Genomic DNA, 27,879 nt, shown 5'->3' with positions numbered 1-27,879 from the left:
ATATATATATATATATTTCTCCGCCGAAATCACTTTTAAACCCATTTCCACCTTTTTTTCCCTTCTCTTCCTCTTACTTTTTTTTCACGTTTTTTTACGTTTTTCTCCTTTTCGCCTCTTTTCTGGGCGTATTATTCTTCTTTTTCTTCTTTTTTTTCGTCTAATGCATACCCCATCAGTGCAGCAATGCTTATTCAATACCGCCAGCAGATGGAGACACTGGGGGATAATTTTCTAAGGATTTATACTGATTTTTCCTGTCTGAATTTGTCGCACAGAAAGTTGCAGGCCAAATATGTGTGACATTTCTGCGACTTTAGCTTCTAGAGCATTTTTACAACATTATACATAGGTGCTGAATACATAAAAAGCGACTGTTCAGCGACAGACAAGTCGCATCGGCTGAAAGTAGGCCAGAATGTCAGTCCATGTTGGAGCAGGTTTAGATACAGTCTAAAGTATAGATCTCAAAGTCTGTGCACAGAATTTAGCAAGGGCCTCGCACCTTCTGATGCATCAGGTAGGTGCACAATAGCATAGCCTAACCCTCTGTACTTTGGTCTATATTGATGCGGGACATAGACAGCCAGCTGATGACCAATCCATTAGTGCAATGGATGGCTGGAAGCATTTGTCTTTGCCTTTGCAATACCACAGAAGCAATGCATGGTCAATGTACAGCAATGACACACCTGTGTGAACAGCCAGGAGACCCCCCCCATGTTATGTTACATAGTTACATAGTTAGTACGGTCGAAAAAAGACATATGTCCATCAAGTTCAACCAGGGAATTAAGGGGTAGGGGTGTGGCGCGATATTGGGGAAGGGATGAGATTTTATATTTCTTCATAAGCATTAATCTTATTTTGTCAATTAGGAACATTCAGCACCCACCCGCTATCAAGGCAGCTGCCTATCATGTCATGCCCTACCTGCACAGGTGTGCTGGCTACTCAAATGATCCAATTAAGGAGGCCATTTAGTCAGCAGCAGCAGAAGTCCTGTGCCTGGACGCTCCAACAGCGGCCAGACACAAGCAGAAGCAGAAGCAGCAGAAGCAGCAGAAGCACCACCTTTTGTTTTTTGGCTGCAGCAGCAGCAGCAAGGCCCACAGGGCTGGCTAGCTGGCTAGCCAGCAAGCAGGTAGCAATGAAAGTAGGAATCTTTCTTTTTAACCCTGTAAGGGGGTGGTGCACTGTACCCGAAGATACTGCCATATCGGGTCAATGCATAGGGCGACGGAAGCAAGCTTCGAAATCGGCCCCCGTTCTCAAAAATCCATTTAATATATGGTCCCCAGATAGGGGACGTATCAGATATTAAACTGATAAGAACAGATACTACACTTGATCTTAGCCAAAAGGCCGAGAAGCGATAACCGTGAAAGGGGCGGGCCCAACAAGGTCCCCTTCATGGGCACTATCACTGCTTGCTGTCAGGGAGGCTGCCAGACAATTTTCCATGCACACTCTGGGCTGGGGGGCAGTCAACCACCAGTACACACAGCAGAACCTAAACCCATACCATTATTGCTAAGCAGCAAGACAGGGGCCCATTGCACTCCCACGGGGCCTTTTTAAATGCAATCCATAACCCGGATTTGCCAGGAACCCTTCTTACTCCTCCTACTTGCATGTGACACTGGGCTTAGGATCTGCATAGGAAACACACACACAAGCACACACCTACCTTTGTTGCCTGCAGATGCCTCCTTGGCTGTCCCCAAACGGTATCAAACCAACACCCACGGGAAGCTGTAAGCATAGAGGACATGCCTGCACCCCATTGGACTTACCTGTGTGGGTTAAATCCGGGTTATTTGACAACCTATGGCGGTGATGGTTCTGCTCAGGCAGAGCAGTGCTGATGCTCCTCATAAAGCTGTCGCTGCTGTGAAGGTTCTAGGTGACATCACAAATCCCTATGGTTACATACACAACAAAGCTGGGTTGTTGTTGTTTACACTCTGCAAGGCCTGTGGAAGTGAGTGACATCATAGCACTGTAGTTCTGAGGGTTCTAGATGGATGCAACAATCTCCTGTTGCTTCTATGAAGGCCATAATAGACGACATCACCAAACAGCTCCATAGTCACATACACAGCAAAGGAGAGATGTTGTTTACACCTAGTGATGTCAGTGGTATTGAGTGACATCACAGCACAGTGCTAAGGCTCCTGGGCCTGGACACAGCAGCGGCTGCAATATCTCAACGGAGAATACGTTTATATATATGTGTGTGTGTGCGCGTATATATATATATATATATATATATATATATATATATATATATATTTCTCCGCCGAAATCACTTTTAAACCCATTTCCACCTTTTTTTCCCTTCTCTTCCTCTTACTTTTTTTTCACGTTTTTTTACGTTTTTCTCCTTTTCGCCTCTTTTCTGGGCGTATTATTCTTCTTTTTCTTCTTTTTTTTCGTCTAATGCATACCCCATCAGTGCAGCAATGCTTATTCAATACCGCCAGCAGATGGAGACACTGGGGGATAATTTTCTAAGGATTTATACTGATTTTTCCTGTCTGAATTTGTCGCACAGAAAGTTGCAGGCCAAATATGTGTGACATTTCTGCGACTTTAGCTTCTAGAGCATTTTTACAACATTATACATAGGTGCTGAATACATAAAAAGCGACTGTTCAGCGACAGACAAGTCGCATCGGCTGAAAGTAGGCCAGAATGTCAGTCCATGTTGGAGCAGGTTTAGATACAGTCTAAAGTATAGATCTCAAAGTCTGTGCACAGAATTTAGCAAGGGCCTCGCACCTTCTGATGCATCAGGTAGGTGCACAATAGCATAGCCTAACCCTCTGTACTTTGGTCTATATTGATGCGGGACATAGACAGCCAGCTGATGACCAATCCATTAGTGCAATGGATGGCTGGAAGCATTTGTCTTTGCCTTTGCAATACCACAGAAGCAATGCATGGTCAATGTACAGCAATGACACACCTGTGTGAACAGCCAGGAGACCCCCCCCATGTTATGTTACATAGTTACATAGTTAGTACGGTCGAAAAAAGACATATGTCCATCAAGTTCAACCAGGGAATTAAGGGGTAGGGGTGTGGCGCGATATTGGGGAAGGGATGAGATTTTATATTTCTTCATAAGCATTAATCTTATTTTGTCAATTAGGAACATTCAGCACCCACCCGCTATCAAGGCAGCTGCCTATCATGTCATGCCCTACCTGCACAGGTGTGCTGGCTACTCAAATGATCCAATTAAGGAGGCCATTTAGTCAGCAGCAGCAGAAGTCCTGTGCCTGGACGCTCCAACAGCGGCCAGACACAAGCAGAAGCAGAAGCAGCAGAAGCAGCAGCAGCACCACCTTTTGTTTTTTGGCTGCAGCAGCAGCAGCAAGGCCCACAGGGCTGGCTAGCTGGCTAGCCAGCAAGCAGGTAGCAATGAAAGTAGGAATCTTTCTTTTTAACCCTGTAAGGGGGTGGTGCACTGTACCCGAAGATACTGCCATATCGGGTCAATGCATAGGGCGACGGAAGCAAGCTTCGAAATCGGCCCCCGTTCTCAAAAATCCATTTAATATATGGTCCCCAGATAGGGGACGTATCAGATATTAAACTGATAAGAACAGATACTACACTTGATCTTAGCCAAAAGGCCGAGAAGCGATAACCGTGAAAGGGGCGGGCCCAACAAGGTCCCCTTCATGGGCACTATCACTGCTTGCTGTCAGGGAGGCTGCCAGACAATTTTCCATGCACACTCTGGGCTGGGGGGCAGTCAACCACCAGTACACACAGCAGAACCTAAACCCATACCATTATTGCTAAGCAGCAAGACAGGGGCCCATTGCACTCCCACGGGGCCTTTTTAAATGCAATCCATAACCCGGATTTGCCAGGAACCCTTCTTACTCCTCCTACTTGCATGTGACACTGGGCTTAGGATCTGCATAGGAAACACACACACAAGCACACACCTACCTTTGTTGCCTGCAGATGCCTCCTTGGCTGTCCCCAAACGGTATCAAACCAACACCCACGGGAAGCTGTAAGCATAGAGGACATGCCTGCACCCCATTGGACTTACCTGTGTGGGTTAAATCCGGGTTATTTGACAACCTATGGCGGTGATGGTTCTGCTCAGGCAGAGCAGTGCTGATGCTCCTCATAAAGCTGTCGCTGCTGTGAAGGTTCTAGGTGACATCACAAATCCCTATGGTTACATACACAACAAAGCTGGGTTGTTGTTGTTTACACTCTGCAAGGCCTGTGGAAGTGAGTGACATCATAGCACTGTAGTTCTGAGGGTTCTAGATGGATGCAACAATCTCCTGTTGCTTCTATGAAGGCCATAATAGACGACATCACCAAACAGCTCCATAGTCACATACACAGCAAAGGAGAGATGTTGTTTACACCTAGTGATGTCAGTGGTATTGAGTGACATCACAGCACAGTGCTAAGGCTCCTGGGCCTGGACACAGCAGCGGCTGCAATATCTCAACGGAGAATACGTTTATATATATGTGTGTGTGTGCGCGTATATATATATATATATATATATATATATATATATATATATATTTCTCCGCCGAAATCACTTTTAAACCCATTTCCACCTTTTTTTCCCTTCTCTTCCTCTTACTTTTTTTTCACGTTTTTTTACGTTTTTCTCCTTTTCGCCTCTTTTCTGGGCGTATTATTCTTCTTTTTCTTCTTTTTTTTCGTCTAATGCATACCCCATCAGTGCAGCAATGCTTATTCAATACCGCCAGCAGATGGAGACACTGGGGGATAATTTTCTAAGGATTTATACTGATTTTTCCTGTCTGAATTTGTCGCACAGAAAGTTGCAGGCCAAATATGTGTGACATTTCTGCGACTTTAGCTTCTAGAGCATTTTTACAACATTATACATAGGTGCTGAATACATAAAAAGCGACTGTTCAGCGACAGACAAGTCGCATCGGCTGAAAGTAGGCCAGAATGTCAGTCCATGTTGGAGCAGGTTTAGATACAGTCTAAAGTATAGATCTCAAAGTCTGTGCACAGAATTTAGCAAGGGCCTCGCACCTTCTGATGCATCAGGTAGGTGCACAATAGCATAGCCTAACCCTCTGTACTTTGGTCTATATTGATGCGGGACATAGACAGCCAGCTGATGACCAATCCATTAGTGCAATGGATGGCTGGAAGCATTTGTCTTTGCCTTTGCAATACCACAGAAGCAATGCATGGTCAATGTACAGCAATGACACACCTGTGTGAACAGCCAGGAGACCCCCCCCATGTTATGTTACATAGTTACATAGTTAGTACGGTCGAAAAAAGACATATGTCCATCAAGTTCAACCAGGGAATTAAGGGGTAGGGGTGTGGCGCGATATTGGGGAAGGGATGAGATTTTATATTTCTTCATAAGCATTAATCTTATTTTGTCAATTAGGAACATTCAGCACCCACCCGCTATCAAGGCAGCTGCCTATCATGTCATGCCCTACCTGCACAGGTGTGCTGGCTACTCAAATGATCCAATTAAGGAGGCCATTTAGTCAGCAGCAGCAGAAGTCCTGTGCCTGGACGCTCCAACAGCGGCCAGACACAAGCAGAAGCAGAAGCAGCAGAAGCAGCAGCAGCACCACCTTTTGTTTTTTGGCTGCAGCAGCAGCAGCAAGGCCCACAGGGCTGGCTAGCTGGCTAGCCAGCAAGCAGGTAGCAATGAAAGTAGGAATCTTTCTTTTTAACCCTGTAAGGGGGTGGTGCACTGTACCCGAAGATACTGCCATATCGGGTCAATGCATAGGGCGACGGAAGCAAGCTTCGAAATCGGCCCCCGTTCTCAAAAATCCATTTAATATATGGTCCCCAGATAGGGGACGTATCAGATATTAAACTGATAAGAACAGATACTACACTTGATCTTAGCCAAAAGGCCGAGAAGCGATAACCGTGAAAGGGGCGGGCCCAACAAGGTCCCCTTCATGGGCACTATCACTGCTTGCTGTCAGGGAGGCTGCCAGACAATTTTCCATGCACACTCTGGGCTGGGGGGCAGTCAACCACCAGTACACACAGCAGAACCTAAACCCATACCATTATTGCTAAGCAGCAAGACAGGGGCCCATTGCACTCCCACGGGGCCTTTTTAAATGCAATCCATAACCCGGATTTGCCAGGAACCCTTCTTACTCCTCCTACTTGCATGTGACACTGGGCTTAGGATCTGCATAGGAAACACACACACAAGCACACACCTACCTTTGTTGCCTGCAGATGCCTCCTTGGCTGTCCCCAAACGGTATCAAACCAACACCCACGGGAAGCTGTAAGCATAGAGGACATGCCTGCACCCCATTGGACTTACCTGTGTGGGTTAAATCCGGGTTATTTGACAACCTATGGCGGTGATGGTTCTGCTCAGGCAGAGCAGTGCTGATGCTCCTCATAAAGCTGTCGCTGCTGTGAAGGTTCTAGGTGACATCACAAATCCCTATGGTTACATACACAACAAAGCTGGGTTGTTGTTGTTTACACTCTGCAAGGCCTGTGGAAGTGAGTGACATCATAGCACTGTAGTTCTGAGGGTTCTAGATGGATGCAACAATCTCCTGTTGCTTCTATGAAGGCCATAATAGACGACATCACCAAACAGCTCCATAGTCACATACACAGCAAAGGAGAGATGTTGTTTACACCTAGTGATGTCAGTGGTATTGAGTGACATCACAGCACAGTGCTAAGGCTCCTGGGCCTGGACACAGCAGCGGCTGCAATATCTCAACGGAGAATACGTTTATATATATGTGTGTGTGTGCGCGTATATATATATATATATATATATATATATATATATATATATTTCTCCGCCGAAATCACTTTTAAACCCATTTCCACCTTTTTTTCCCTTCTCTTCCTCTTACTTTTTTTTCACGTTTTTTTACGTTTTTCTCCTTTTCGCCTCTTTTCTGGGCGTATTATTCTTCTTTTTCTTCTTTTTTTTCGTCTAATGCATACCCCATCAGTGCAGCAATGCTTATTCAATACCGCCAGCAGATGGAGACACTGGGGGATAATTTTCTAAGGATTTATACTGATTTTTCCTGTCTGAATTTGTCGCACAGAAAGTTGCAGGCCAAATATGTGTGACATTTCTGCGACTTTAGCTTCTAGAGCATTTTTACAACATTATACATAGGTGCTGAATACATAAAAAGCGACTGTTCAGCGACAGACAAGTCGCATCGGCTGAAAGTAGGCCAGAATGTCAGTCCATGTTGGAGCAGGTTTAGATACAGTCTAAAGTATAGATCTCAAAGTCTGTGCACAGAATTTAGCAAGGGCCTCGCACCTTCTGATGCATCAGGTAGGTGCACAATAGCATAGCCTAACCCTCTGTACTTTGGTCTATATTGATGCGGGACATAGACAGCCAGCTGATGACCAATCCATTAGTGCAATGGATGGCTGGAAGCATTTGTCTTTGCCTTTGCAATACCACAGAAGCAATGCATGGTCAATGTACAGCAATGACACACCTGTGTGAACAGCCAGGAGACCCCCCCCCATGTTATGTTACATAGTTACATAGTTAGTACGGTCGAAAAAAGACATATGTCCATCAAGTTCAACCAGGGAATTAAGGGGTAGGGGTGTGGCGCGATATTGGGGAAGGGATGAGATTTTATATTTCTTCATAAGCATTAATCTTATTTTGTCAATTAGGAACATTCAGCACCCACCCGCTATCAAGGCAGCTGCCTATCATGTCATGCCCTACCTGCACAGGTGTGCTGGCTACTCAAATGATCCAATTAAGGAGGCCATTTAGTCAGCAGCAGCAGAAGTCCTGTGCCTGGACGCTCCAACAGCGGCCAGACACAAGCAGAAGCAGAAGCAGCAGAAGCAGCAGCAGCACCACCTTTTGTTTTTTGGCTGCAGCAGCAGCAGCAAGGCCCACAGGGCTGGCTAGCTGGCTAGCCAGCAAGCAGGTAGCAATGAAAGTAGGAATCTTTCTTTTTAACCCTGTAAGGGGGTGGTGCACTGTACCCGAAGATACTGCCATATCGGGTCAATGCATAGGGCGACGGAAGCAAGCTTCGAAATCGGCCCCCGTTCTCAAAAATCCATTTAATATATGGTCCCCAGATAGGGGACGTATCAGATATTAAACTGATAAGAACAGATTTTTTTTTTTTTTTTTTTTATCTAAAGCCGAGGAACGTGCTTTCGATTCACCCAAAGTGCAAGAAAAAGTGCAAACGTGTTACACTAAAAAAAACGTGCACAAAGGATGCGGTCTATCGCAAGCCCTTCTCCGATAGGAGAGAGGCCCCCCAACAAACCTTACCCTTCACCTCCGGACCAAAAGGTACCTGCGAGGTTCCAGGTTCGATGTCCCTTTTCGCCGAAGCTACTAGGGGACCACAAATGCTCCCGGCATCCCCCTTGGCGTTGGCCAAGGTATCTGCCCGCAGAGCCGATTACGGTAGGTACCCTGCCAAAGCAGGAGTACCCGGGGTGTTTGCAGGGAGGTGCGGAACCTAATGGCCACACACACCTCCCCTAGACCGCCAGGAGGGACACCCAGAAGGGCTACCGCATCCTGACAAATCCTGTGAACACACAACACGCAAAAAGTGACACAGTGAGACAAAAAAGAAATAAATAAGTGAATGTGTGCAGATATACTGCCCGGACATCCGGCCGGATCTATAAAAATTTCTCTGATCCTAGCCAGAAGGCCGGGAATCAAGAGGTGAGTGCCACAAGGTGAAGAGATTATGGTGCCCGTGCTTCAACTCAGTGAGCCTATTCTCCCAGTGAGTTTCGGCACCTCGGGGTCACCACTCCCCGAGGCACAAAAGTACCTCGGCTCTAGACCCTCTCAGCCTCATGGCGAGACCCGGAGGGAACAGGTCACATCGGGGCAGCCGTCGAGCTGATTCCTCAGAACCAGCCCCGGAAAGCCCTGGTACACCTGCATCCTCCATGCAGCACCCATCCCCACCAGCATGAAAACTGATAAGAACAGATACTACACTTGATCTTAGCCAAAAGGCCGAGAAGCGATAACCGTGAAAGGGGCGGGCCCAACAAGGTCCCCTTCATGGGCACTATCACTGCTTGCTGTCAGGGAGGCTGCCAGACAATTTTCCATGCACACTCTGGGCTGGGGGGCAGTCAACCACCAGTACACACAGCAGAACCTAAACCCATACCATTATTGCTAAGCAGCAAGACAGGGGCCCATTGCACTCCCACGGGGCCTTTTTAAATGCAATCCATAACCCGGATTTGCCAGGAACCCTTCTTACTCCTCCTACTTGCATGTGACACTGGGCTTAGGATCTGCATAGGAAACACACACACAAGCACACACCTACCTTTGTTGCCTGCAGATGCCTCCTTGGCTGTCCCCAAACGGTATCAAACCAACACCCACGGGAAGCTGTAAGCATAGAGGACATGCCTGCACCCCATTGGACTTACCTGTGTGGGTTAAATCCGGGTTATTTGACAACCTATGGCGGTGATGGTTCTGCTCAGGCAGAGCAGTGCTGATGCTCCTCATAAAGCTGTCGCTGCTGTGAAGGTTCTAGGTGACATCACAAATCCCTATGGTTACATACACAACAAAGCTGGGTTGTTGTTGTTTACACTCTGCAAGGCCTGTGGAAGTGAGTGACATCATAGCACTGTAGTTCTGAGGGTTCTAGATGGATGCAACAATCTCCTGTTGCTTCTATGAAGGCCATAATAGACGACATCACCAAACAGCTCCATAGTCACATACACAGCAAAGGAGAGATGTTGTTTACACCTAGTGATGTCAGTGGTATTGAGTGACATCACAGCACAGTGCTAAGGCTCCTGGGCCTGGACACAGCAGCGGCTGCAATATCTCAACGGAGAATACGTTTATATATATGTGTGTGTGTGCGCGTATATATATATATATATATATATATATATATATATATATATTTCTCCGCCGAAATCACTTTTAAACCCATTTCCACCTTTTTTTCCCTTCTCTTCCTCTTACTTTTTTTTCACGTTTTTTTACGTTTTTCTCCTTTTCGCCTCTTTTCTGGGCGTATTATTCTTCTTTTTCTTCTTTTTTTTCGTCTAATGCATACCCCATCAGTGCAGCAATGCTTATTCAATACCGCCAGCAGATGGAGACACTGGGGGATAATTTTCTAAGGATTTATACTGATTTTTCCTGTCTGAATTTGTCGCACAGAAAGTTGCAGGCCAAATATGTGTGACATTTCTGCGACTTTAGCTTCTAGAGCATTTTTACAACATTATACATAGGTGCTGAATACATAAAAAGCGACTGTTCAGCGACAGACAAGTCGCATCGGCTGAAAGTAGGCCAGAATGTCAGTCCATGTTGGAGCAGGTTTAGATACAGTCTAAAGTATAGATCTCAAAGTCTGTGCACAGAATTTAGCAAGGGCCTCGCACCTTCTGATGCATCAGGTAGGTGCACAATAGCATAGCCTAACCCTCTGTACTTTGGTCTATATTGATGCGGGACATAGACAGCCAGCTGATGACCAATCCATTAGTGCAATGGATGGCTGGAAGCATTTGTCTTTGCCTTTGCAATACCACAGAAGCAATGCATGGTCAATGTACAGCAATGACACACCTGTGTGAACAGCCAGGAGACCCCCCCCATGTTATGTTACATAGTTACATAGTTAGTACGGTCGAAAAAAGACATATGTCCATCAAGTTCAACCAGGGAATTAAGGGGTAGGGGTGTGGCGCGATATTGGGGAAGGGATGAGATTTTATATTTCTTCATAAGCATTAATCTTATTTTGTCAATTAGGAACATTCAGCACCCACCCGCTATCAAGGCAGCTGCCTATCATGTCATGCCCTACCTGCACAGGTGTGCTGGCTACTCAAATGATCCAATTAAGGAGGCCATTTAGTCAGCAGCAGCAGAAGTCCTGTGCCTGGACGCTCCAACAGCGGCCAGACACAAGCAGAAGCAGAAGCAGCAGAAGCAGCAGAAGCACCACCTTTTGTTTTTTGGCTGCAGCAGCAGCAGCAAGGCCCACAGGGCTGGCTAGCTGGCTAGCCAGCAAGCAGGTAGCAATGAAAGTAGGAATCTTTCTTTTTAACCCTGTAAGGGGGTGGTGCACTGTACCCGAAGATACTGCCATATCGGGTCAATGCATAGGGCGACGGAAGCAAGCTTCGAAATCGGCCCCCGTTCTCAAAAATCCATTTAATATATGGTCCCCAGATAGGGGACGTATCAGATATTAAACTGATAAGAACAGATACTACACTTGATCTTAGCCAAAAGGCCGAGAAGCGATAACCGTGAAAGGGGCGGGCCCAACAAGGTCCCCTTCATGGGCACTATCACTGCTTGCTGTCAGGGAGGCTGCCAGACAATTTTCCATGCACACTCTGGGCTGGGGGGCAGTCAACCACCAGTACACACAGCAGAACCTAAACCCATACCATTATTGCTAAGCAGCAAGACAGGGGCCCATTGCACTCCCACGGGGCCTTTTTAAATGCAATCCATAACCCGGATTTGCCAGGAACCCTTCTTACTCCTCCTACTTGCATGTGACACTGGGCTTAGGATCTGCATAGGAAACACACACACAAGCACACACCTACCTTTGTTGCCTGCAGATGCCTCCTTGGCTGTCCCCAAACGGTATCAAACCAACACCCACGGGAAGCTGTAAGCATAGAGGACATGCCTGCACCCCATTGGACTTACCTGTGTGGGTTAAATCCGGGTTATTTGACAACCTATGGCGGTGATGGTTCTGCTCAGGCAGAGCAGTGCTGATGCTCCTCATAAAGCTGTCGCTGCTGTGAAGGTTCTAGGTGACATCACAAATCCCTATGGTTACATACACAACAAAGCTGGGTTGTTGTTGTTTACACTCTGCAAGGCCTGTGGAAGTGAGTGACATCATAGCACTGTAGTTCTGAGGGTTCTAGATGGATGCAACAATCTCCTGTTGCTTCTATGAAGGCCATAATAGACGACATCACCAAACAGCTCCATAGTCACATACACAGCAAAGGAGAGATGTTGTTTACACCTAGTGATGTCAGTGGTATTGAGTGACATCACAGCACAGTGCTAAGGCTCCTGGGCCTGGACACAGCAGCGGCTGCAATATCTCAACGGAGAATACGTTTATATATATGTGTGTGTGTGCGCGTATATATATATATATATATATATATATATATATATATATATATATTTCTCCGCCGAAATCACTTTTAAACCCATTTCCACCTTTTTTTCCCTTCTCTTCCTCTTACTTTTTTTTCACGTTTTTTTACGTTTTTCTCCTTTTCGCCTCTTTTCTGGGCGTATTATTCTTCTTTTTCTTCTTTTTTTTCGTCTAATGCATACCCCATCAGTGCAGCAATGCTTATTCAATACCGCCAGCAGATGGAGACACTGGGGGATAATTTTCTAAGGATTTATACTGATTTTTCCTGTCTGAATTTGTCGCACAGAAAGTTGCAGGCCAAATATGTGTGACATTTCTGCGACTTTAGCTTCTAGAGCATTTTTACAACATTATACATAGGTGCTGAATACATAAAAAGCGACTGTTCAGCGACAGACAAGTCGCATCGGCTGAAAGTAGGCCAGAATGTCAGTCCATGTTGGAGCAGGTTTAGATACAGTCTAAAGTATAGATCTCAAAGTCTGTGCACAGAATTTAGCAAGGGCCTCGCACCTTCTGATGCATCAGGTAGGTGCACAATAGCATAGCCTAACCCTCTGTACTTTGGTCTATATTGATGCGGGACATAGACAGCCAGCTGATGACCAATCCATTAGTGCAATGGATGGCTGGAAGCATTTGTCTTTGCCTTTGCAATACCACAGAAGCAATGCATGGTCAATGTACAGCAATGACACACCTGTGTGAACAGCCAGGAGACCCCCCCCATGTTATGTTACATAGTTACATAGTTAGTACGGTCGAAAAAAGACATATGTCCATCAAGTTCAACCAGGGAATTAAGGGGTAGGGGTGTGGCGCGATATTGGGGAAGGGATGAGATTTTATATTTCTTCATAAGCATTAATCTTATTTTGTCAATTAGGAACATTCAGCACCCACCCGCTATCAAGGCAGCTGCCTATCATGTCATGCCCTACCTGCACAGGTGTGCTGGCTACTCAAATGATCCAATTAAGGAGGCCATTTAGTCAGCAGCAGCAGAAGTCCTGTGCCTGGACGCTCCAACAGCGGCCAGACACAAGCAGAAGCAGAAGCAGCAGAAGCAGCAGCAGCACCACCTTTTGTTTTTTGGCTGCAGCAGCAGCAGCAAGGCCCACAGGGCTGGCTAGCTGGCTAGCCAGCAAGCAGGTAGCAATGAAAGTAGGAATCTTTCTTTTTAACCCTGTAAGGGGGTGGTGCACTGTACCCGAAGATACTGCCATATCGGGTCAATGCATAGGGCGACGGAAGCAAGCTTCGAAATCGGCCCCCGTTCTCAAAAATCCATTTAATATATGGTCCCCAGATAGGGGACGTATCAGATATTAAACTGATAAGAACAGATACTACACTTGATCTTAGCCAAAAGGCCGAGAAGCGATAACCGTGAAAGGGGCGGGCCCAACAAGGTCCCCTTCATGGGCACTATCACTGCTTGCTGTCAGGGAGGCTGCCAGACAATTTTCCATGCACACTCTGGGCTGGGGGGCAGTCAACCACCAGTACACACAGCAGAACCTAAACCCATACCATTATTGCTAAGCAGCAAGACAGGGGCCCATTGCACTCCCACGGGGCCTTTTTAAATGCAATCCATAACCCGGATTTGCCAGGAACCCTTCTTACTCCTCCTACTTGCATGTGACACTGGGCTTAGGATCTGCATAGGAAACACACACACAAGCACACACCTACCTTTGTTGCCTGCAGATGCCTCCTTGGCTGTCCCCAAACGGTATCAAACCAACACCCACGGGAAGCTGTAAGCATAGAGGACATGCCTGCACCCCATTGGACTTACCTGTGTGGGTTAAATCCGGGTTATTTGACAACCTATGGCGGTGATGGTTCTGCTCAGGCAGAGCAGTGCTGATGCTCCTCATAAAGCTGTCGCTGCTGTGAAGGTTCTAGGTGACATCACAAATCCCTATGGTTACATACACAACAAAGCTGGGTTGTTGTTGTTTACACTCTGCAAGGCCTGTGGAAGTGAGTGACATCATAGCACTGTAGTTCTGAGGGTTCTAGATGGATGCAACAATCTCCTGTTGCTTCTATGAAGGCCATAATAGACGACATCACCAAACAGCTCCATAGTCACATACACAGCAAAGGAGAGATGTTGTTTACACCTAGTGATGTCAGTGGTATTGAGTGACATCACAGCACAGTGCTAAGGCTCCTGGGCCTGGACACAGCAGCGGCTGCAATATCTCAACGGAGAATACGTTTATATATATGTGTGTGTGTGCGCGTATATATATATATATATATATATATATATATATATATATATATTTCTCCGCCGAAATCACTTTTAAACCCATTTCCACCTTTTTTTCCCTTCTCTTCCTCTTACTTTTTTTTCACGTTTTTTTACGTTTTTCTCCTTTTCGCCTCTTTTCTGGGCGTATTATTCTTCTTTTTCTTCTTTTTTTTCGTCTAATGCATACCCCATCAGTGCAGCAATGCTTATTCAATACCGCCAGCAGATGGAGACACTGGGGGATAATTTTCTAAGGATTTATACTGATTTTTCCTGTCTGAATTTGTCGCACAGAAAGTTGCAGGCCAAATATGTGTGACATTTCTGCGACTTTAGCTTCTAGAGCATTTTTACAACATTATACATAGGTGCTGAATACATAAAAAGCGACTGTTCAGCGACAGACAAGTCGCATCGGCTGAAAGTAGGCCAGAATGTCAGTCCATGTTGGAGCAGGTTTAGATACAGTCTAAAGTATAGATCTCAAAGTCTGTGCACAGAATTTAGCAAGGGCCTCGCACCTTCTGATGCATCAGGTAGGTGCACAATAGCATAGCCTAACCCTCTGTACTTTGGTCTATATTGATGCGGGACATAGACAGCCAGCTGATGACCAATCCATTAGTGCAATGGATGGCTGGAAGCATTTGTCTTTGCCTTTGCAATACCACAGAAGCAATGCATGGTCAATGTACAGCAATGACACACCTGTGTGAACAGCCAGGAGACCCCCCCCATGTTATGTTACATAGTTACATAGTTAGTACGGTCGAAAAAAGACATATGTCCATCAAGTTCAACCAGGGAATTAAGGGGTAGGGGTGTGGCGCGATATTGGGGAAGGGATGAGATTTTATATTTCTTCATAAGCATTAATCTTATTTTGTCAATTAGGAACATTCAGCACCCACCCGCTATCAAGGCAGCTGCCTATCATGTCATGCCCTACCTGCACAGGTGTGCTGGCTACTCAAATGATCCAATTAAGGAGGCCATTTAGTCAGCAGCAGCAGAAGTCCTGTGCCTGGACGCTCCAACAGCGGCCAGACACAAGCAGAAGCAGAAGCAGCAGAAGCAGCAGCAGCACCACCTTTTGTTTTTTGGCTGCAGCAGCAGCAGCAAGGCCCACAGGGCTGGCTAGCTGGCTAGCCAGCAAGCAGGTAGCAATGAAAGTAGGAATCTTTCTTTTTAACCCTGTAAGGGGGTGGTGCACTGTACCCGAAGATACTGCCATATCGGGTCAATGCATAGGGCGACGGAAGCAAGCTTCGAAATCGGCCCCCGTTCTCAAAAATCCATTTAATATATGGTCCCCAGATAGGGGACGTATCAGATATTAAACTGATAAGAACAGATACTACACTTGATCTTAGCCAAAAGGCCGAGAAGCGATAACCGTGAAAGGGGCGGGCCCAACAAGGTCCCCTTCATGGGCACTATCACTGCTTGCTGTCAGGGAGGCTGCCAGACAATTTTCCATGCACACTCTGGGCTGGGGGGCAGTCAACCACCAGTACACACAGCAGAACCTAAACCCATACCATTATTGCTAAGCAGCAAGACAGGGGCCCATTGCACTCCCACGGGGCCTTTTTAAATGCAATCCATAACCCGGATTTGCCAGGAACCCTTCTTACTCCTCCTACTTGCATGTGACACTGGGCTTAGGATCTGCATAGGAAACACACACACAAGCACACACCTACCTTTGTTGCCTGCAGATGCCTCCTTGGCTGTCCCCAAACGGTATCAAACCAACACCCACGGGAAGCTGTAAGCATAGAGGACATGCCTGCACCCCATTGGACTTACCTGTGTGGGTTAAATCCGGGTTATTTGACAACCTATGGCGGTGATGGTTCTGCTCAGGCAGAGCAGTGCTGATGCTCCTCATAAAGCTGTCGCTGCTGTGAAGGTTCTAGGTGACATCACAAATCCCTATGGTTACATACACAACAAAGCTGGGTTGTTGTTGTTTACACTCTGCAAGGCCTGTGGAAGTGAGTGACATCATAGCACTGTAGTTCTGAGGGTTCTAGATGGATGCAACAATCTCCTGTTGCTTCTATGAAGGCCATAATAGACGACATCACCAAACAGCTCCATAGTCACATACACAGCAAAGGAGAGATGTTGTTTACACCTAGTGATGTCAGTGGTATTGAGTGACATCACAGCACAGTGCTAAGGCTCCTGGGCCTGGACACAGCAGCGGCTGCAATATCTCAACGGAGAATACGTTTATATATATGTGTGTGTGTGCGCGTATATATATATATATATATATATATATATATATATATATATTTCTCCGCCGAAATCACTTTTAAACCCATTTCCACCTTTTTTTCCCTTCTCTTCCTCTTACTTTTTTTTCACGTTTTTTTACGTTTTTCTCCTTTTCGCCTCTTTTCTGGGCGTATTATTCTTCTTTTTCTTCTTTTTTTTCGTCTAATGCATACCCCATCAGTGCAGCAATGCTTATTCAATACCGCCAGCAGATGGAGACACTGGGGGATAATTTTCTAAGGATTTATACTGATTTTTCCTGTCTGAATTTGTCGCACAGAAAGTTGCAGGCCAAATATGTGTGACATTTCTGCGACTTTAGCTTCTAGAGCATTTTTACAACATTATACATAGGTGCTGAATACATAAAAAGCGACTGTTCAGCGACAGACAAGTCGCATCGGCTGAAAGTAGGCCAGAATGTCAGTCCATGTTGGAGCAGGTTTAGATACAGTCTAAAGTATAGATCTCAAAGTCTGTGCACAGAATTTAGCAAGGGCCTCGCACCTTCTGATGCATCAGGTAGGTGCACAATAGCATAGCCTAACCCTCTGTACTTTGGTCTATATTGATGCGGGACATAGACAGCCAGCTGATGACCAATCCATTAGTGCAATGGATGGCTGGAAGCATTTGTCTTTGCCTTTGCAATACCACAGAAGCAATGCATGGTCAATGTACAGCAATGACACACCTGTGTGAACAGCCAGGAGACCCCCCCCATGTTATGTTACATAGTTACATAGTTAGTACGGTCGAAAAAAGACATATGTCCATCAAGTTCAACCAGGGAATTAAGGGGTAGGGGTGTGGCGCGATATTGGGGAAGGGATGAGATTTTATATTTCTTCATAAGCATTAATCTTATTTTGTCAATTAGGAACATTCAGCACCCACCCGCTATCAAGGCAGCTGCCTATCATGTCATGCCCTACCTGCACAGGTGTGCTGGCTACTCAAATGATCCAATTAAGGAGGCCATTTAGTCAGCAGCAGCAGAAGTCCTGTGCCTGGACGCTCCAACAGCGGCCAGACACAAGCAGAAGCAGAAGCAGCAGAAGCAGCAGAAGCACCACCTTTTGTTTTTTGGCTGCAGCAGCAGCAGCAAGGCCCACAGGGCTGGCTAGCTGGCTAGCCAGCAAGCAGGTAGCAATGAAAGTAGGAATCTTTCTTTTTAACCCTGTAAGGGGGTGGTGCACTGTACCCGAAGATACTGCCATATCGGGTCAATGCATAGGGCGACGGAAGCAAGCTTCGAAATCGGCCCCCGTTCTCAAAAATCCATTTAATATAAGGGGACGTATCAGATATTAAACTGATAAGAACAGATACTACACTTGATCTTAGCCAAAAGGCCGAGAAGCGATAACCGTGAAAGGGGCGGGCCCAACAAGGTCCCCTTCATGGGCACTATCACTGCTTGCTGTCAGGGAGGCTGCCAGACAATTTTCCATGCACACTCTGGGCTGGGGGGCAGTCAACCACCAGTACACACAGCAGAACCTAAACCCATACCATTATTGCTAAGCAGCAAGACAGGGGCCCATTGCACTCCCACGGGGCCTTTTTAAATGCAATCCATAACCCGGATTTGCCAGGAACCCTTCTTACTCCTCCTACTTGCATGTGACACTGGGCTTAGGATCTGCATAGGAAACACACACACAAGCACACACCTACCTTTGTTGCCTGCAGATGCCTCCTTGGCTGTCCCCAAACGGTATCAAACCAACACCCACGGGAAGCTGTAAGCATAGAGGACATGCCTGCACCCCATTGGACTTACCTGTGTGGGTTAAATCCGGGTTATTTGACAACCTATGGCGGTGATGGTTCTGCTCAGGCAGAGCAGTGCTGATGCTCCTCATAAAGCTGTCGCTGCTGTGAAGGTTCTAGGTGACATCACAAATCCCTATGGTTACATACACAACAAAGCTGGGTTGTTGTTGTTTACACTCTGCAAGGCCTGTGGAAGTGAGTGACATCATAGCACTGTAGTTCTGAGGGTTCTAGATGGATGCAACAATCTCCTGTTGCTTCTATGAAGGCCATAATAGACGACATCACCAAACAGCTCCATAGTCACATACACAGCAAAGGAGAGATGTTGTTTACACCTAGTGATGTCAGTGGTATTGAGTGACATCACAGCACAGTGCTAAGGCTCCTGGGCCTGGACACAGCAGCGGCTGCAATATCTCAACGGAGAATACGTTTATATATATGTGTGTGTGTGCGCGTATATATATATATATATATATATATATATATATATATATATATATATTCTCCGCCGAAATCACTTTTAAACCCATTTCCACCTTTTTTTCCCTTCTCTTCCTCTTACTTTTTTTTCACGTTTTTTTACGTTTTTCTCCTTTTCGCCTCTTTTCTGGGCGTATTATTCTTCTTTTTCTTCTTTTTTTTCGTCTAATGCATACCCCATCAGTGCAGCAATGCTTATTCAATACCGCCAGCAGATGGAGACACTGGGGGATAATTTTCTAAGGATTTATACTGATTTTTCCTGTCTGAATTTGTCGCACAGAAAGTTGCAGGCCAAATATGTGTGACATTTCTGCGACTTTAGCTTCTAGAGCATTTTTACAACATTATACATAGGTGCTGAATACATAAAAAGCGACTGTTCAGCGACAGACAAGTCGCATCGGCTGAAAGTAGGCCAGAATGTCAGTCCATGTTGGAGCAGGTTTAGATACAGTCTAAAGTATAGATCTCAAAGTCTGTGCACAGAATTTAGCAAGGGCCTCGCACCTTCTGATGCATCAGGTAGGTGCACAATAGCATAGCCTAACCCTCTGTACTTTGGTCTATATTGATGCGGGACATAGACAGCCAGCTGATGACCAATCCATTAGTGCAATGGATGGCTGGAAGCATTTGTCTTTGCCTTTGCAATACCACAGAAGCAATGCATGGTCAATGTACAGCAATGACACACCTGTGTGAACAGCCAGGAGACCCCCCCCATGTTATGTTACATAGTTACATAGTTAGTACGGTCGAAAAAAGACATATGTCCATCAAGTTCAACCAGGGAATTAAGGGGTAGGGGTGTGGCGCGATATTGGGGAAGGGATGAGATTTTATATTTCTTCATAAGCATTAATCTTATTTTGTCAATTAGGAACATTCAGCACCCACCCGCTATCAAGGCAGCTGCCTATCATGTCATGCCCTACCTGCACAGGTGTGCTGGCTACTCAAATGATCCAATTAAGGAGGCCATTTAGTCAGCAGCAGCAGAAGTCCTGTGCCTGGACGCTCCAACAGCGGCCAGACACAAGCAGAAGCAGAAGCAGCAGAAGCAGCAGCAGCACCACCTTTTGTTTTTTGGCTGCAGCAGCAGCAGCAAGGCCCACAGGGCTGGCTAGCTGGCTAGCCAGCAAGCAGGTAGCAATGAAAGTAGGAATCTTTCTTTTTAACCCTGTAAGGGGGTGGTGCACTGTACCCGAAGATACTGCCATATCGGGTCAATGCATAGGGCGACGGAAGCAAGCTTCGAAATCGGCCCCCGTTCTCAAAAATCCATTTAATATATGGTCCCCAGATAGGGGACGTATCAGATATTAAACTGATAAGAACAGATACTACACTTGATCTTAGCCAAAAGGCCGAGAAGCGATAACCGTGAAAGGGGCGGGCCCAACAAGGTCCCCTTCATGGGCACTATCACTGCTTGCTGTCAGGGAGGCTGCCAGACAATTTTCCATGCACACTCTGGGCTGGGGGGCAGTCAACCACCAGTACACACAGCAGAACCTAAACCCATACCATTATTGCTAAGCAGCAAGACAGGGGCCCATTGCACTCCCACGGGGCCTTTTTAAATGCAATCCATAACCCGGATTTGCCAGGAACCCTTCTTACTCCTCCTACTTGCATGTGACACTGGGCTTAGGATCTGCATAGGAAACACACACACAAGCACACACCTACCTTTGTTGCCTGCAGATGCCTCCTTGGCTGTCCCCAAACGGTATCAAACCAACACCCACGGGAAGCTGTAAGCATAGAGGACATGCCTGCACCCCATTGGACTTACCTGTGTGGGTTAAATCCGGGTTATTTGACAACCTATGGCGGTGATGGTTCTGCTCAGGCAGAGCAGTGCTGATGCTCCTCATAAAGCTGTCGCTGCTGTGAAGGTTCTAGGTGACATCACAAATCCCTATGGTTACATACACAACAAAGCTGGGTTGTTGTTGTTTACACTCTGCAAGGCCTGTGGAAGTGAGTGACATCATAGCACTGTAGTTCTGAGGGTTCTAGATGGATGCAACAATCTCCTGTTGCTTCTATGAAGGCCATAATAGACGACATCACCAAACAGCTCCATAGTCACATACACAGCAAAGGAGAGATGTTGTTTACACCTAGTGATGTCAGTGGTATTGAGTGACATCACAGCACAGTGCTAAGGCTCCTGGGCCTGGACACAGCAGCGGCTGCAATATCTCAACGGAGAATACGTTTATATATATGTGTGTGTGTGCGCGTATATATATATATATATATATATATATATATATATATATATATTTCTCCGCCGAAATCACTTTTAAACCCATTTCCACCTTTTTTTCCCTTCTCTTCCTCTTACTTTTTTTTCACGTTTTTTTACGTTTTTCTCCTTTTCGCCTCTTTTCTGGGCGTATTATTCTTCTTTTTCTTCTTTTTTTTCGTCTAATGCATACCCCATCAGTGCAGCAATGCTTATTCAATACCGCCAGCAGATGGAGACACTGGGGGATAATTTTCTAAGGATTTATACTGATTTTTCCTGTCTGAATTTGTCGCACAGAAAGTTGCAGGCCAAATATGTGTGACATTTCTGCGACTTTAGCTTCTAGAGCATTTTTACAACATTATACATAGGTGCTGAATACATAAAAAGCGACTGTTCAGCGACAGACAAGTCGCATCGGCTGAAAGTAGGCCAGAATGTCAGTCCATGTTGGAGCAGGTTTAGATACAGTCTAAAGTATAGATCTCAAAGTCTGTGCACAGAATTTAGCAAGGGCCTCGCACCTTCTGATGCATCAGGTAGGTGCACAATAGCATAGCCTAACCCTCTGTACTTTGGTCTATATTGATGCGGGACATAGACAGCCAGCTGATGACCAATCCATTAGTGCAATGGATGGCTGGAAGCATTTGTCTTTGCCTTTGCAATACCACAGAAGCAATGCATGGTCAATGTACAGCAATGACACACCTGTGTGAACAGCCAGGAGACCCCCCCCATGTTATGTTACATAGTTACATAGTTAGTACGGTCGAAAAAAGACATATGTCCATCAAGTTCAACCAGGGAATTAAGGGGTAGGGGTGTGGCGCGATATTGGGGAAGGGATGAGATTTTATATTTCTTCATAAGCATTAATCTTATTTTGTCAATTAGGAACATTCAGCACCCACCCGCTATCAAGGCAGCTGCCTATCATGTCATGCCCTACCTGCACAGGTGTGCTGGCTACTCAAATGATCCAATTAAGGAGGCCATTTAGTCAGCAGCAGCAGAAGTCCTGTGCCTGGACGCTCCAACAGCGGCCAGACACAAGCAGAAGCAGAAGCAGCAGAAGCAGCAGCAGCACCACCTTTTGTTTTTTGGCTGCAGCAGCAGCAGCAAGGCCCACAGGGCTGGCTAGCTGGCTAGCCAGCAAGCAGGTAGCAATGAAAGTAGGAATCTTTCTTTTTAACCCTGTAAGGGGGTGGTGCACTGTACCCGAAGATACTGCCATATCGGGTCAATGCATAGGGCGACGGAAGCAAGCTTCGAAATCGGCCCCCGTTCTCAAAAATCCATTTAATATATGGTCCCCAGATAGGGGACGTATCAGATATTAAACTGATAAGAACAGATACTACACTTGATCTTAGCCAAAAGGCCGAGAAGCGATAACCGTGAAAGGGGCGGGCCCAACAAGGTCCCCTTCATGGGCACTATCACTGCTTGCTGTCAGGGAGGCTGCCAGACAATTTTCCATGCACACTCTGGGCTGGGGGGCAGTCAACCACCAGTACACACAGCAGAACCTAAACCCATACCATTATTGCTAAGCAGCAAGACAGGGGCCCATTGCACTCCCACGGGGCCTTTTTAAATGCAATCCATAACCCGGATTTGCCAGGAACCCTTCTTACTCCTCCTACTTGCATGTGACACTGGGCTTAGGATCTGCATAGGAAACACACACACAAGCACACACCTACCTTTGTTGCCTGCAGATGCCTCCTTGGCTGTCCCCAAACGGTATCAAACCAACACCCACGGGAAGCTGTAAGCATAGAGGACATGCCTGCACCCCATTGGACTTACCTGTGTGGGTTAAATCCGGGTTATTTGACAACCTATGGCGGTGATGGTTCTGCTCAGGCAGAGCAGTGCTGATGCTCCTCATAAAGCTGTCGCTGCTGTGAAGGTTCTAGGTGACATCACAAATCCCTATGGTTACATACACAACAAAGCTGGGTTGTTGTTGTTTACACTCTGCAAGGCCTGTGGAAGTGAGTGACATCATAGCACTGTAGTTCTGAGGGTTCTAGATGGATGCAACAATCTCCTGTTGCTTCTATGAAGGCCATAATAGACGACATCACCAAACAGCTCCATAGTCACATACACAGCAAAGGAGAGATGTTGTTTACACCTAGTGATGTCAGTGGTATTGAGTGACATCACAGCACAGTGCTAAGGCTCCTGGGCCTGGACACAGCAGCGGCTGCAATATCTCAACGGAGAATACGTTTATATATATGTGTGTGTGTGCGCGTATATATATATATATATATATATATATATATATATATATATTTCTCCGCCGAAATCACTTTTAAACCCATTTCCACCTTTTTTTCCCTTCTCTTCCTCTTACTTTTTTTTCACGTTTTTTTACGTTTTTCTCCTTTTCGCCTCTTTTCTGGGCGTATTATTCTTCTTTTTCTTCTTTTTTTTCGTCTAATGCATACCCCATCAGTGCAGCAATGCTTATTCAATACCGCCAGCAGATGGAGACACTGGGGGATAATTTTCTAAGGATTTATACTGATTTTTCCTGTCTGAATTTGTCGCACAGAAAGTTGCAGGCCAAATATGTGTGACATTTCTGCGACTTTAGCTTCTAGAGCATTTTTACAACATTATACATAGGTGCTGAATACATAAAAAGCGACTGTTCAGCGACAGACAAGTCGCATCGGCTGAAAGTAGGCCAGAATGTCAGTCCATGTTGGAGCAGGTTTAGATACAGTCTAAAGTATAGATCTCAAAGTCTGTGCACAGAATTTAGCAAGGGCCTCGCACCTTCTGATGCATCAGGTAGGTGCACAATAGCATAGCCTAACCCTCTGTACTTTGGTCTATATTGATGCGGGACATAGACAGCCAGCTGATGACCAATCCATTAGTGCAATGGATGGCTGGAAGCATTTGTCTTTGCCTTTGCAATACCACAGAAGCAATGCATGGTCAATGTACAGCAATGACACACCTGTGTGAACAGCCAGGAGACCCCCCCCATGTTATGTTACATAGTTACATAGTTAGTACGGTCGAAAAAAGACATATGTCCATCAAGTTCAACCAGGGAATTAAGGGGTAGGGGTGTGGCGCGATATTGGGGAAGGGATGAGATTTTATATTTCTTCATAAGCATTAATCTTATTTTGTCAATTAGGAACATTCAGCACCCACCCGCTATCAAGGCAGCTGCCTATCATGTCATGCCCTACCTGCACAGGTGTGCTGGCTACTCAAATGATCCAATTAAGGAGGCCATTTAGTCAGCAGCAGCAGAAGTCCTGTGCCTGGACGCTCCAACAGCGGCCAGACACAAGCAGAAGCAGAAGCAGCAGAAGCAGCAGAAGCACCACCTTTTGTTTTTTGGCTGCAGCAGCAGCAGCAAGGCCCACAGGGCTGGCTAGCTGGCTAGCCAGCAAGCAGGTAGCAATGAAAGTAGGAATCTTTCTTTTTAACCCTGTAAGGGGGTGGTGCACTGTACCCGAAGATACTGCCATATCGGGTCAATGCATAGGGCGACGGAAGCAAGCTTCGAAATCGGCCCCCGTTCTCAAAAATCCATTTAATATATGGTCCCCAGATAGGGGACGTATCAGATATTAAACTGATAAGAACAGATACTACACTTGATCTTAGCCAAAAGGCCGAGAAGCGATAACCGTGAAAGGGGCGGGCCCAACAAGGTCCCCTTCATGGGCACTATCACTGCTTGCTGTCAGGGAGGCTGCCAGACAATTTTCCATGCACACTCTGGGCTGGGGGGCAGTCAACCACCAGTACACACAGCAGAACCTAAACCCATACCATTATTGCTAAGCAGCAAGACAGGGGCCCATTGCACTCCCACGGGGCCTTTTTAAATGCAATCCATAACCCGGATTTGCCAGGAACCCTTCTTACTCCTCCTACTTGCATGTGACACTGGGCTTAGGATCTGCATAGGAAACACACACACAAGCACACACCTACCTTTGTTGCCTGCAGATGCCTCCTTGGCTGTCCCCAAACGGTATCAAACCAACACCCACGGGAAGCTGTAAGCATAGAGGACATGCCTGCACCCCATTGGACTTACCTGTGTGGGTTAAATCCGGGTTATTTGACAACCTATGGCGGTGATGGTTCTGCTCAGGCAGAGCAGTGCTGATGCTCCTCATAAAGCTGTCGCTGCTGTGAAGGTTCTAGGTGACATCACAAATCCCTATGGTTACATACACAACAAAGCTGGGTTGTTGTTGTTTACACTCTGCAAGGCCTGTGGAAGTGAGTGACATCATAGCACTGTAGTTCTGAGGGTTCTAGATGGATGCAACAATCTCCTGTTGCTTCTATGAAGGCCATAATAGACGACATCACCAAACAGCTCCATAGTCACATACACAGCAAAGGAGAGATGTTGTTTACACCTAGTGATGTCAGTGGTATTGAGTGACATCACAGCACAGTGCTAAGGCTCCTGGGCCTGGACACAGCAGCGGCTGCAATATCTCAACGGAGAATACGTTTATATATATGTGTGTGTGTGCGCGTATATATATATATATATATATATATATATATATATATATATATTTCTCCGCCGAAATCACTTTTAAACCCATTTCCACCTTTTTTTCCCTTCTCTTCCTCTTACTTTTTTTTCACGTTTTTTTACGTTTTTCTCCTTTTCGCCTCTTTTCTGGGCGTATTATTCTTCTTTTTCTTCTTTTTTTTCGTCTAATGCATACCCCATCAGTGCAGCAATGCTTATTCAATACCGCCAGCAGATGGAGACACTGGGGGATAATTTTCTAAGGATTTATACTGATTTTTCCTGTCTGAATTTGTCGCACAGAAAGTTGCAGGCCAAATATGTGTGACATTTCTGCGACTTTAGCTTCTAGAGCATTTTTACAACATTATACATAGGTGCTGAATACATAAAAAGCGACTGTTCAGCGACAGACAAGTCGCATCGGCTGAAAGTAGGCCAGAATGTCAGTCCATGTTGGAGCAGGTTTAGATACAGTCTAAAGTATAGATCTCAAAGTCTGTGCACAGAATTTAGCAAGGGCCTCGCACCTTCTGATGCATCAGGTAGGTGCACAATAGCATAGCCTAACCCTCTGTACTTTGGTCTATATTGATGCGGGACATAGACAGCCAGCTGATGACCAATCCATTAGTGCAATGGATGGCTGGAAGCATTTGTCTTTGCCTTTGCAATACCACAGAAGCAATGCATGGTCAATGTACAGCAATGACACACCTGTGTGAACAGCCAGGAGACCCCCCCCCATGTTATGTTACATAGTTACATAGTTAGTACGGTCGAAAAAAGACATATGTCCATCAAGTTCAACCAGGGAATTAAGGGGTAGGGGTGTGGCGCGATATTGGGGAAGGGATGAGATTTTATATTTCTTCATAAGCATTAATCTTATTTTGTCAATTAGGAACATTCAGCACCCACCCGCTATCAAGGCAGCTGCCTATCATGTCATGCCCTACCTGCACAGGTGTGCTGGCTACTCAAATGATCCAATTAAGGAGGCCATTTAGTCAGCAGCAGCAGAAGTCCTGTGCCTGGACGCTCCAACAGCGGCCAGACACAAGCAGAAGCAGAAGCAGCAGAAGCAGCAGCAGCACCACCTTTTGTTTTTTGGCTGCAGCAGCAGCAGCAAGGCCCACAGGGCTGGCTAGCTGGCTAGCCAGCAAGCAGGTAGCAATGAAAGTAGGAATCTTTCTTTTTAACCCTGTAAGGGGGTGGTGCACTGTACCCGAAGATACTGCCATATCGGGTCAATGCATAGGGCGACGGAAGCAAGCTTCGAAATCGGCCCCCGTTCTCAAAAATCCATTTAATATATGGTCCCCAGATAGGGGACGTATCAGATATTAAACTGATAAGAACAGATACTACACTTGATCTTAGCCAAAAGGCCGAGAAGCGATAACCGTGAAAGGGGCGGGCCCAACAAGGTCCCCTTCATGGGCACTATCACTGCTTGCTGTCAGGGAGGCTGCCAGACAATTTTCCATGCACACTCTGGGCTGGGGGGCAGTCAACCACCAGTACACACAGCAGAACCTAAACCCATACCATTATTGCTAAGCAGCAAGACAGGGGCCCATTGCACTCCCACGGGGCCTTTTTAAATGCAATCCATAACCCGGATTTGCCAGGAACCCTTCTTACTCCTCCTACTTGCATGTGACACTGGGCTTAGGATCTGCATAGGAAACACACACACAAGCACACACCTACCTTTGTTGCCTGCAGATGCCTCCTTGGCTGTCCCCAAACGGTATCAAACCAACACCCACGGGAAGCTGTAAGCATAGAGGACATGCCTGCACCCCATTGGACTTACCTGTGTGGGTTAAATCCGGGTTATTTGACAACCTATGGCGGTGATGGTTCTGCTCAGGCAGAGCAGTGCTGATGCTCCTCATAAAGCTGTCGCTGCTGTGAAGGTTCTAGGTGACATCACAAATCCCTATGGTTACATACACAACAAAGCTGGGTTGTTGTTGTTTACACTCTGCAAGGCCTGTGGAAGTGAGTGACA

General features: G+C 46.2%; 11 non-coding genes and 2 pseudogenes across 11 annotated transcripts; all 13 read right to left on the bottom strand.

Annotated features, from left to right (window-relative positions):
* Positions 1 to 1,186: 1,186 nt before the first annotated feature.
* Positions 1,187 to 1,377, bottom strand: LOC130314343 (U2 spliceosomal RNA). Its single transcript, XR_008862051.1, has one exon. It is a non-coding gene; the product is annotated as a U2 spliceosomal RNA (small nuclear RNA).
* A 2,088-nt stretch (positions 1,378 to 3,465) lies between these two features.
* LOC130314342 (U2 spliceosomal RNA) lies at positions 3,466 to 3,656 on the bottom strand. The gene has a single exon (XR_008862050.1). It is a non-coding gene; the product is annotated as a U2 spliceosomal RNA (small nuclear RNA).
* Positions 3,657 to 5,742: 2,086 nt separating this feature from the next.
* On the bottom strand, positions 5,743 to 5,933 carry LOC130314341 (U2 spliceosomal RNA). Its single transcript, XR_008862049.1, has one exon. It is a non-coding gene; the product is annotated as a U2 spliceosomal RNA (small nuclear RNA).
* Positions 5,934 to 8,018: 2,085 nt separating this feature from the next.
* LOC130314312 (U2 spliceosomal RNA) lies at positions 8,019 to 8,204 on the bottom strand. The gene has a single exon (XR_008862035.1). It is a non-coding gene; the product is annotated as a U2 spliceosomal RNA (small nuclear RNA).
* A 694-nt stretch (positions 8,205 to 8,898) lies between these two features.
* LOC130314318 (U2 spliceosomal RNA) lies at positions 8,899 to 9,058 on the bottom strand (annotated as a pseudogene).
* Positions 9,059 to 11,142: 2,084 nt separating this feature from the next.
* LOC130314340 (U2 spliceosomal RNA) lies at positions 11,143 to 11,333 on the bottom strand. The gene has a single exon (XR_008862048.1). It is a non-coding gene; the product is annotated as a U2 spliceosomal RNA (small nuclear RNA).
* A 2,088-nt stretch (positions 11,334 to 13,421) lies between these two features.
* Positions 13,422 to 13,612, bottom strand: LOC130314339 (U2 spliceosomal RNA). Its single transcript, XR_008862047.1, has one exon. It is a non-coding gene; the product is annotated as a U2 spliceosomal RNA (small nuclear RNA).
* Positions 13,613 to 15,698: 2,086 nt separating this feature from the next.
* Positions 15,699 to 15,889, bottom strand: LOC130314338 (U2 spliceosomal RNA). The gene has a single exon (XR_008862046.1). It is a non-coding gene; the product is annotated as a U2 spliceosomal RNA (small nuclear RNA).
* A 2,084-nt stretch (positions 15,890 to 17,973) lies between these two features.
* On the bottom strand, positions 17,974 to 18,152 carry LOC130314302 (U2 spliceosomal RNA; annotated as a pseudogene).
* A 2,089-nt stretch (positions 18,153 to 20,241) lies between these two features.
* LOC130314337 (U2 spliceosomal RNA) lies at positions 20,242 to 20,432 on the bottom strand. The gene has a single exon (XR_008862045.1). It is a non-coding gene; the product is annotated as a U2 spliceosomal RNA (small nuclear RNA).
* A 2,086-nt stretch (positions 20,433 to 22,518) lies between these two features.
* Positions 22,519 to 22,709, bottom strand: LOC130314335 (U2 spliceosomal RNA). The gene has a single exon (XR_008862044.1). It is a non-coding gene; the product is annotated as a U2 spliceosomal RNA (small nuclear RNA).
* A 2,084-nt stretch (positions 22,710 to 24,793) lies between these two features.
* LOC130314333 (U2 spliceosomal RNA) lies at positions 24,794 to 24,984 on the bottom strand. Its single transcript, XR_008862042.1, has one exon. It is a non-coding gene; the product is annotated as a U2 spliceosomal RNA (small nuclear RNA).
* Positions 24,985 to 27,071: 2,087 nt separating this feature from the next.
* LOC130314332 (U2 spliceosomal RNA) lies at positions 27,072 to 27,262 on the bottom strand. Its single transcript, XR_008862041.1, has one exon. It is a non-coding gene; the product is annotated as a U2 spliceosomal RNA (small nuclear RNA).
* Between the last annotated feature and the right edge of the window lie 617 nt (positions 27,263 to 27,879).

The sequence above is a fragment of the Hyla sarda genome, unplaced genomic scaffold (assembly GCF_029499605.1).
Source record: "Hyla sarda isolate aHylSar1 unplaced genomic scaffold, aHylSar1.hap1 scaffold_181, whole genome shotgun sequence".
Taxonomy (NCBI): domain Eukaryota; kingdom Metazoa; phylum Chordata; class Amphibia; order Anura; family Hylidae; genus Hyla; species Hyla sarda.
The sequence above is the reverse complement of the archived record's forward strand: the minus strand, read 5'-3'. Positions and strand labels throughout refer to the sequence as shown.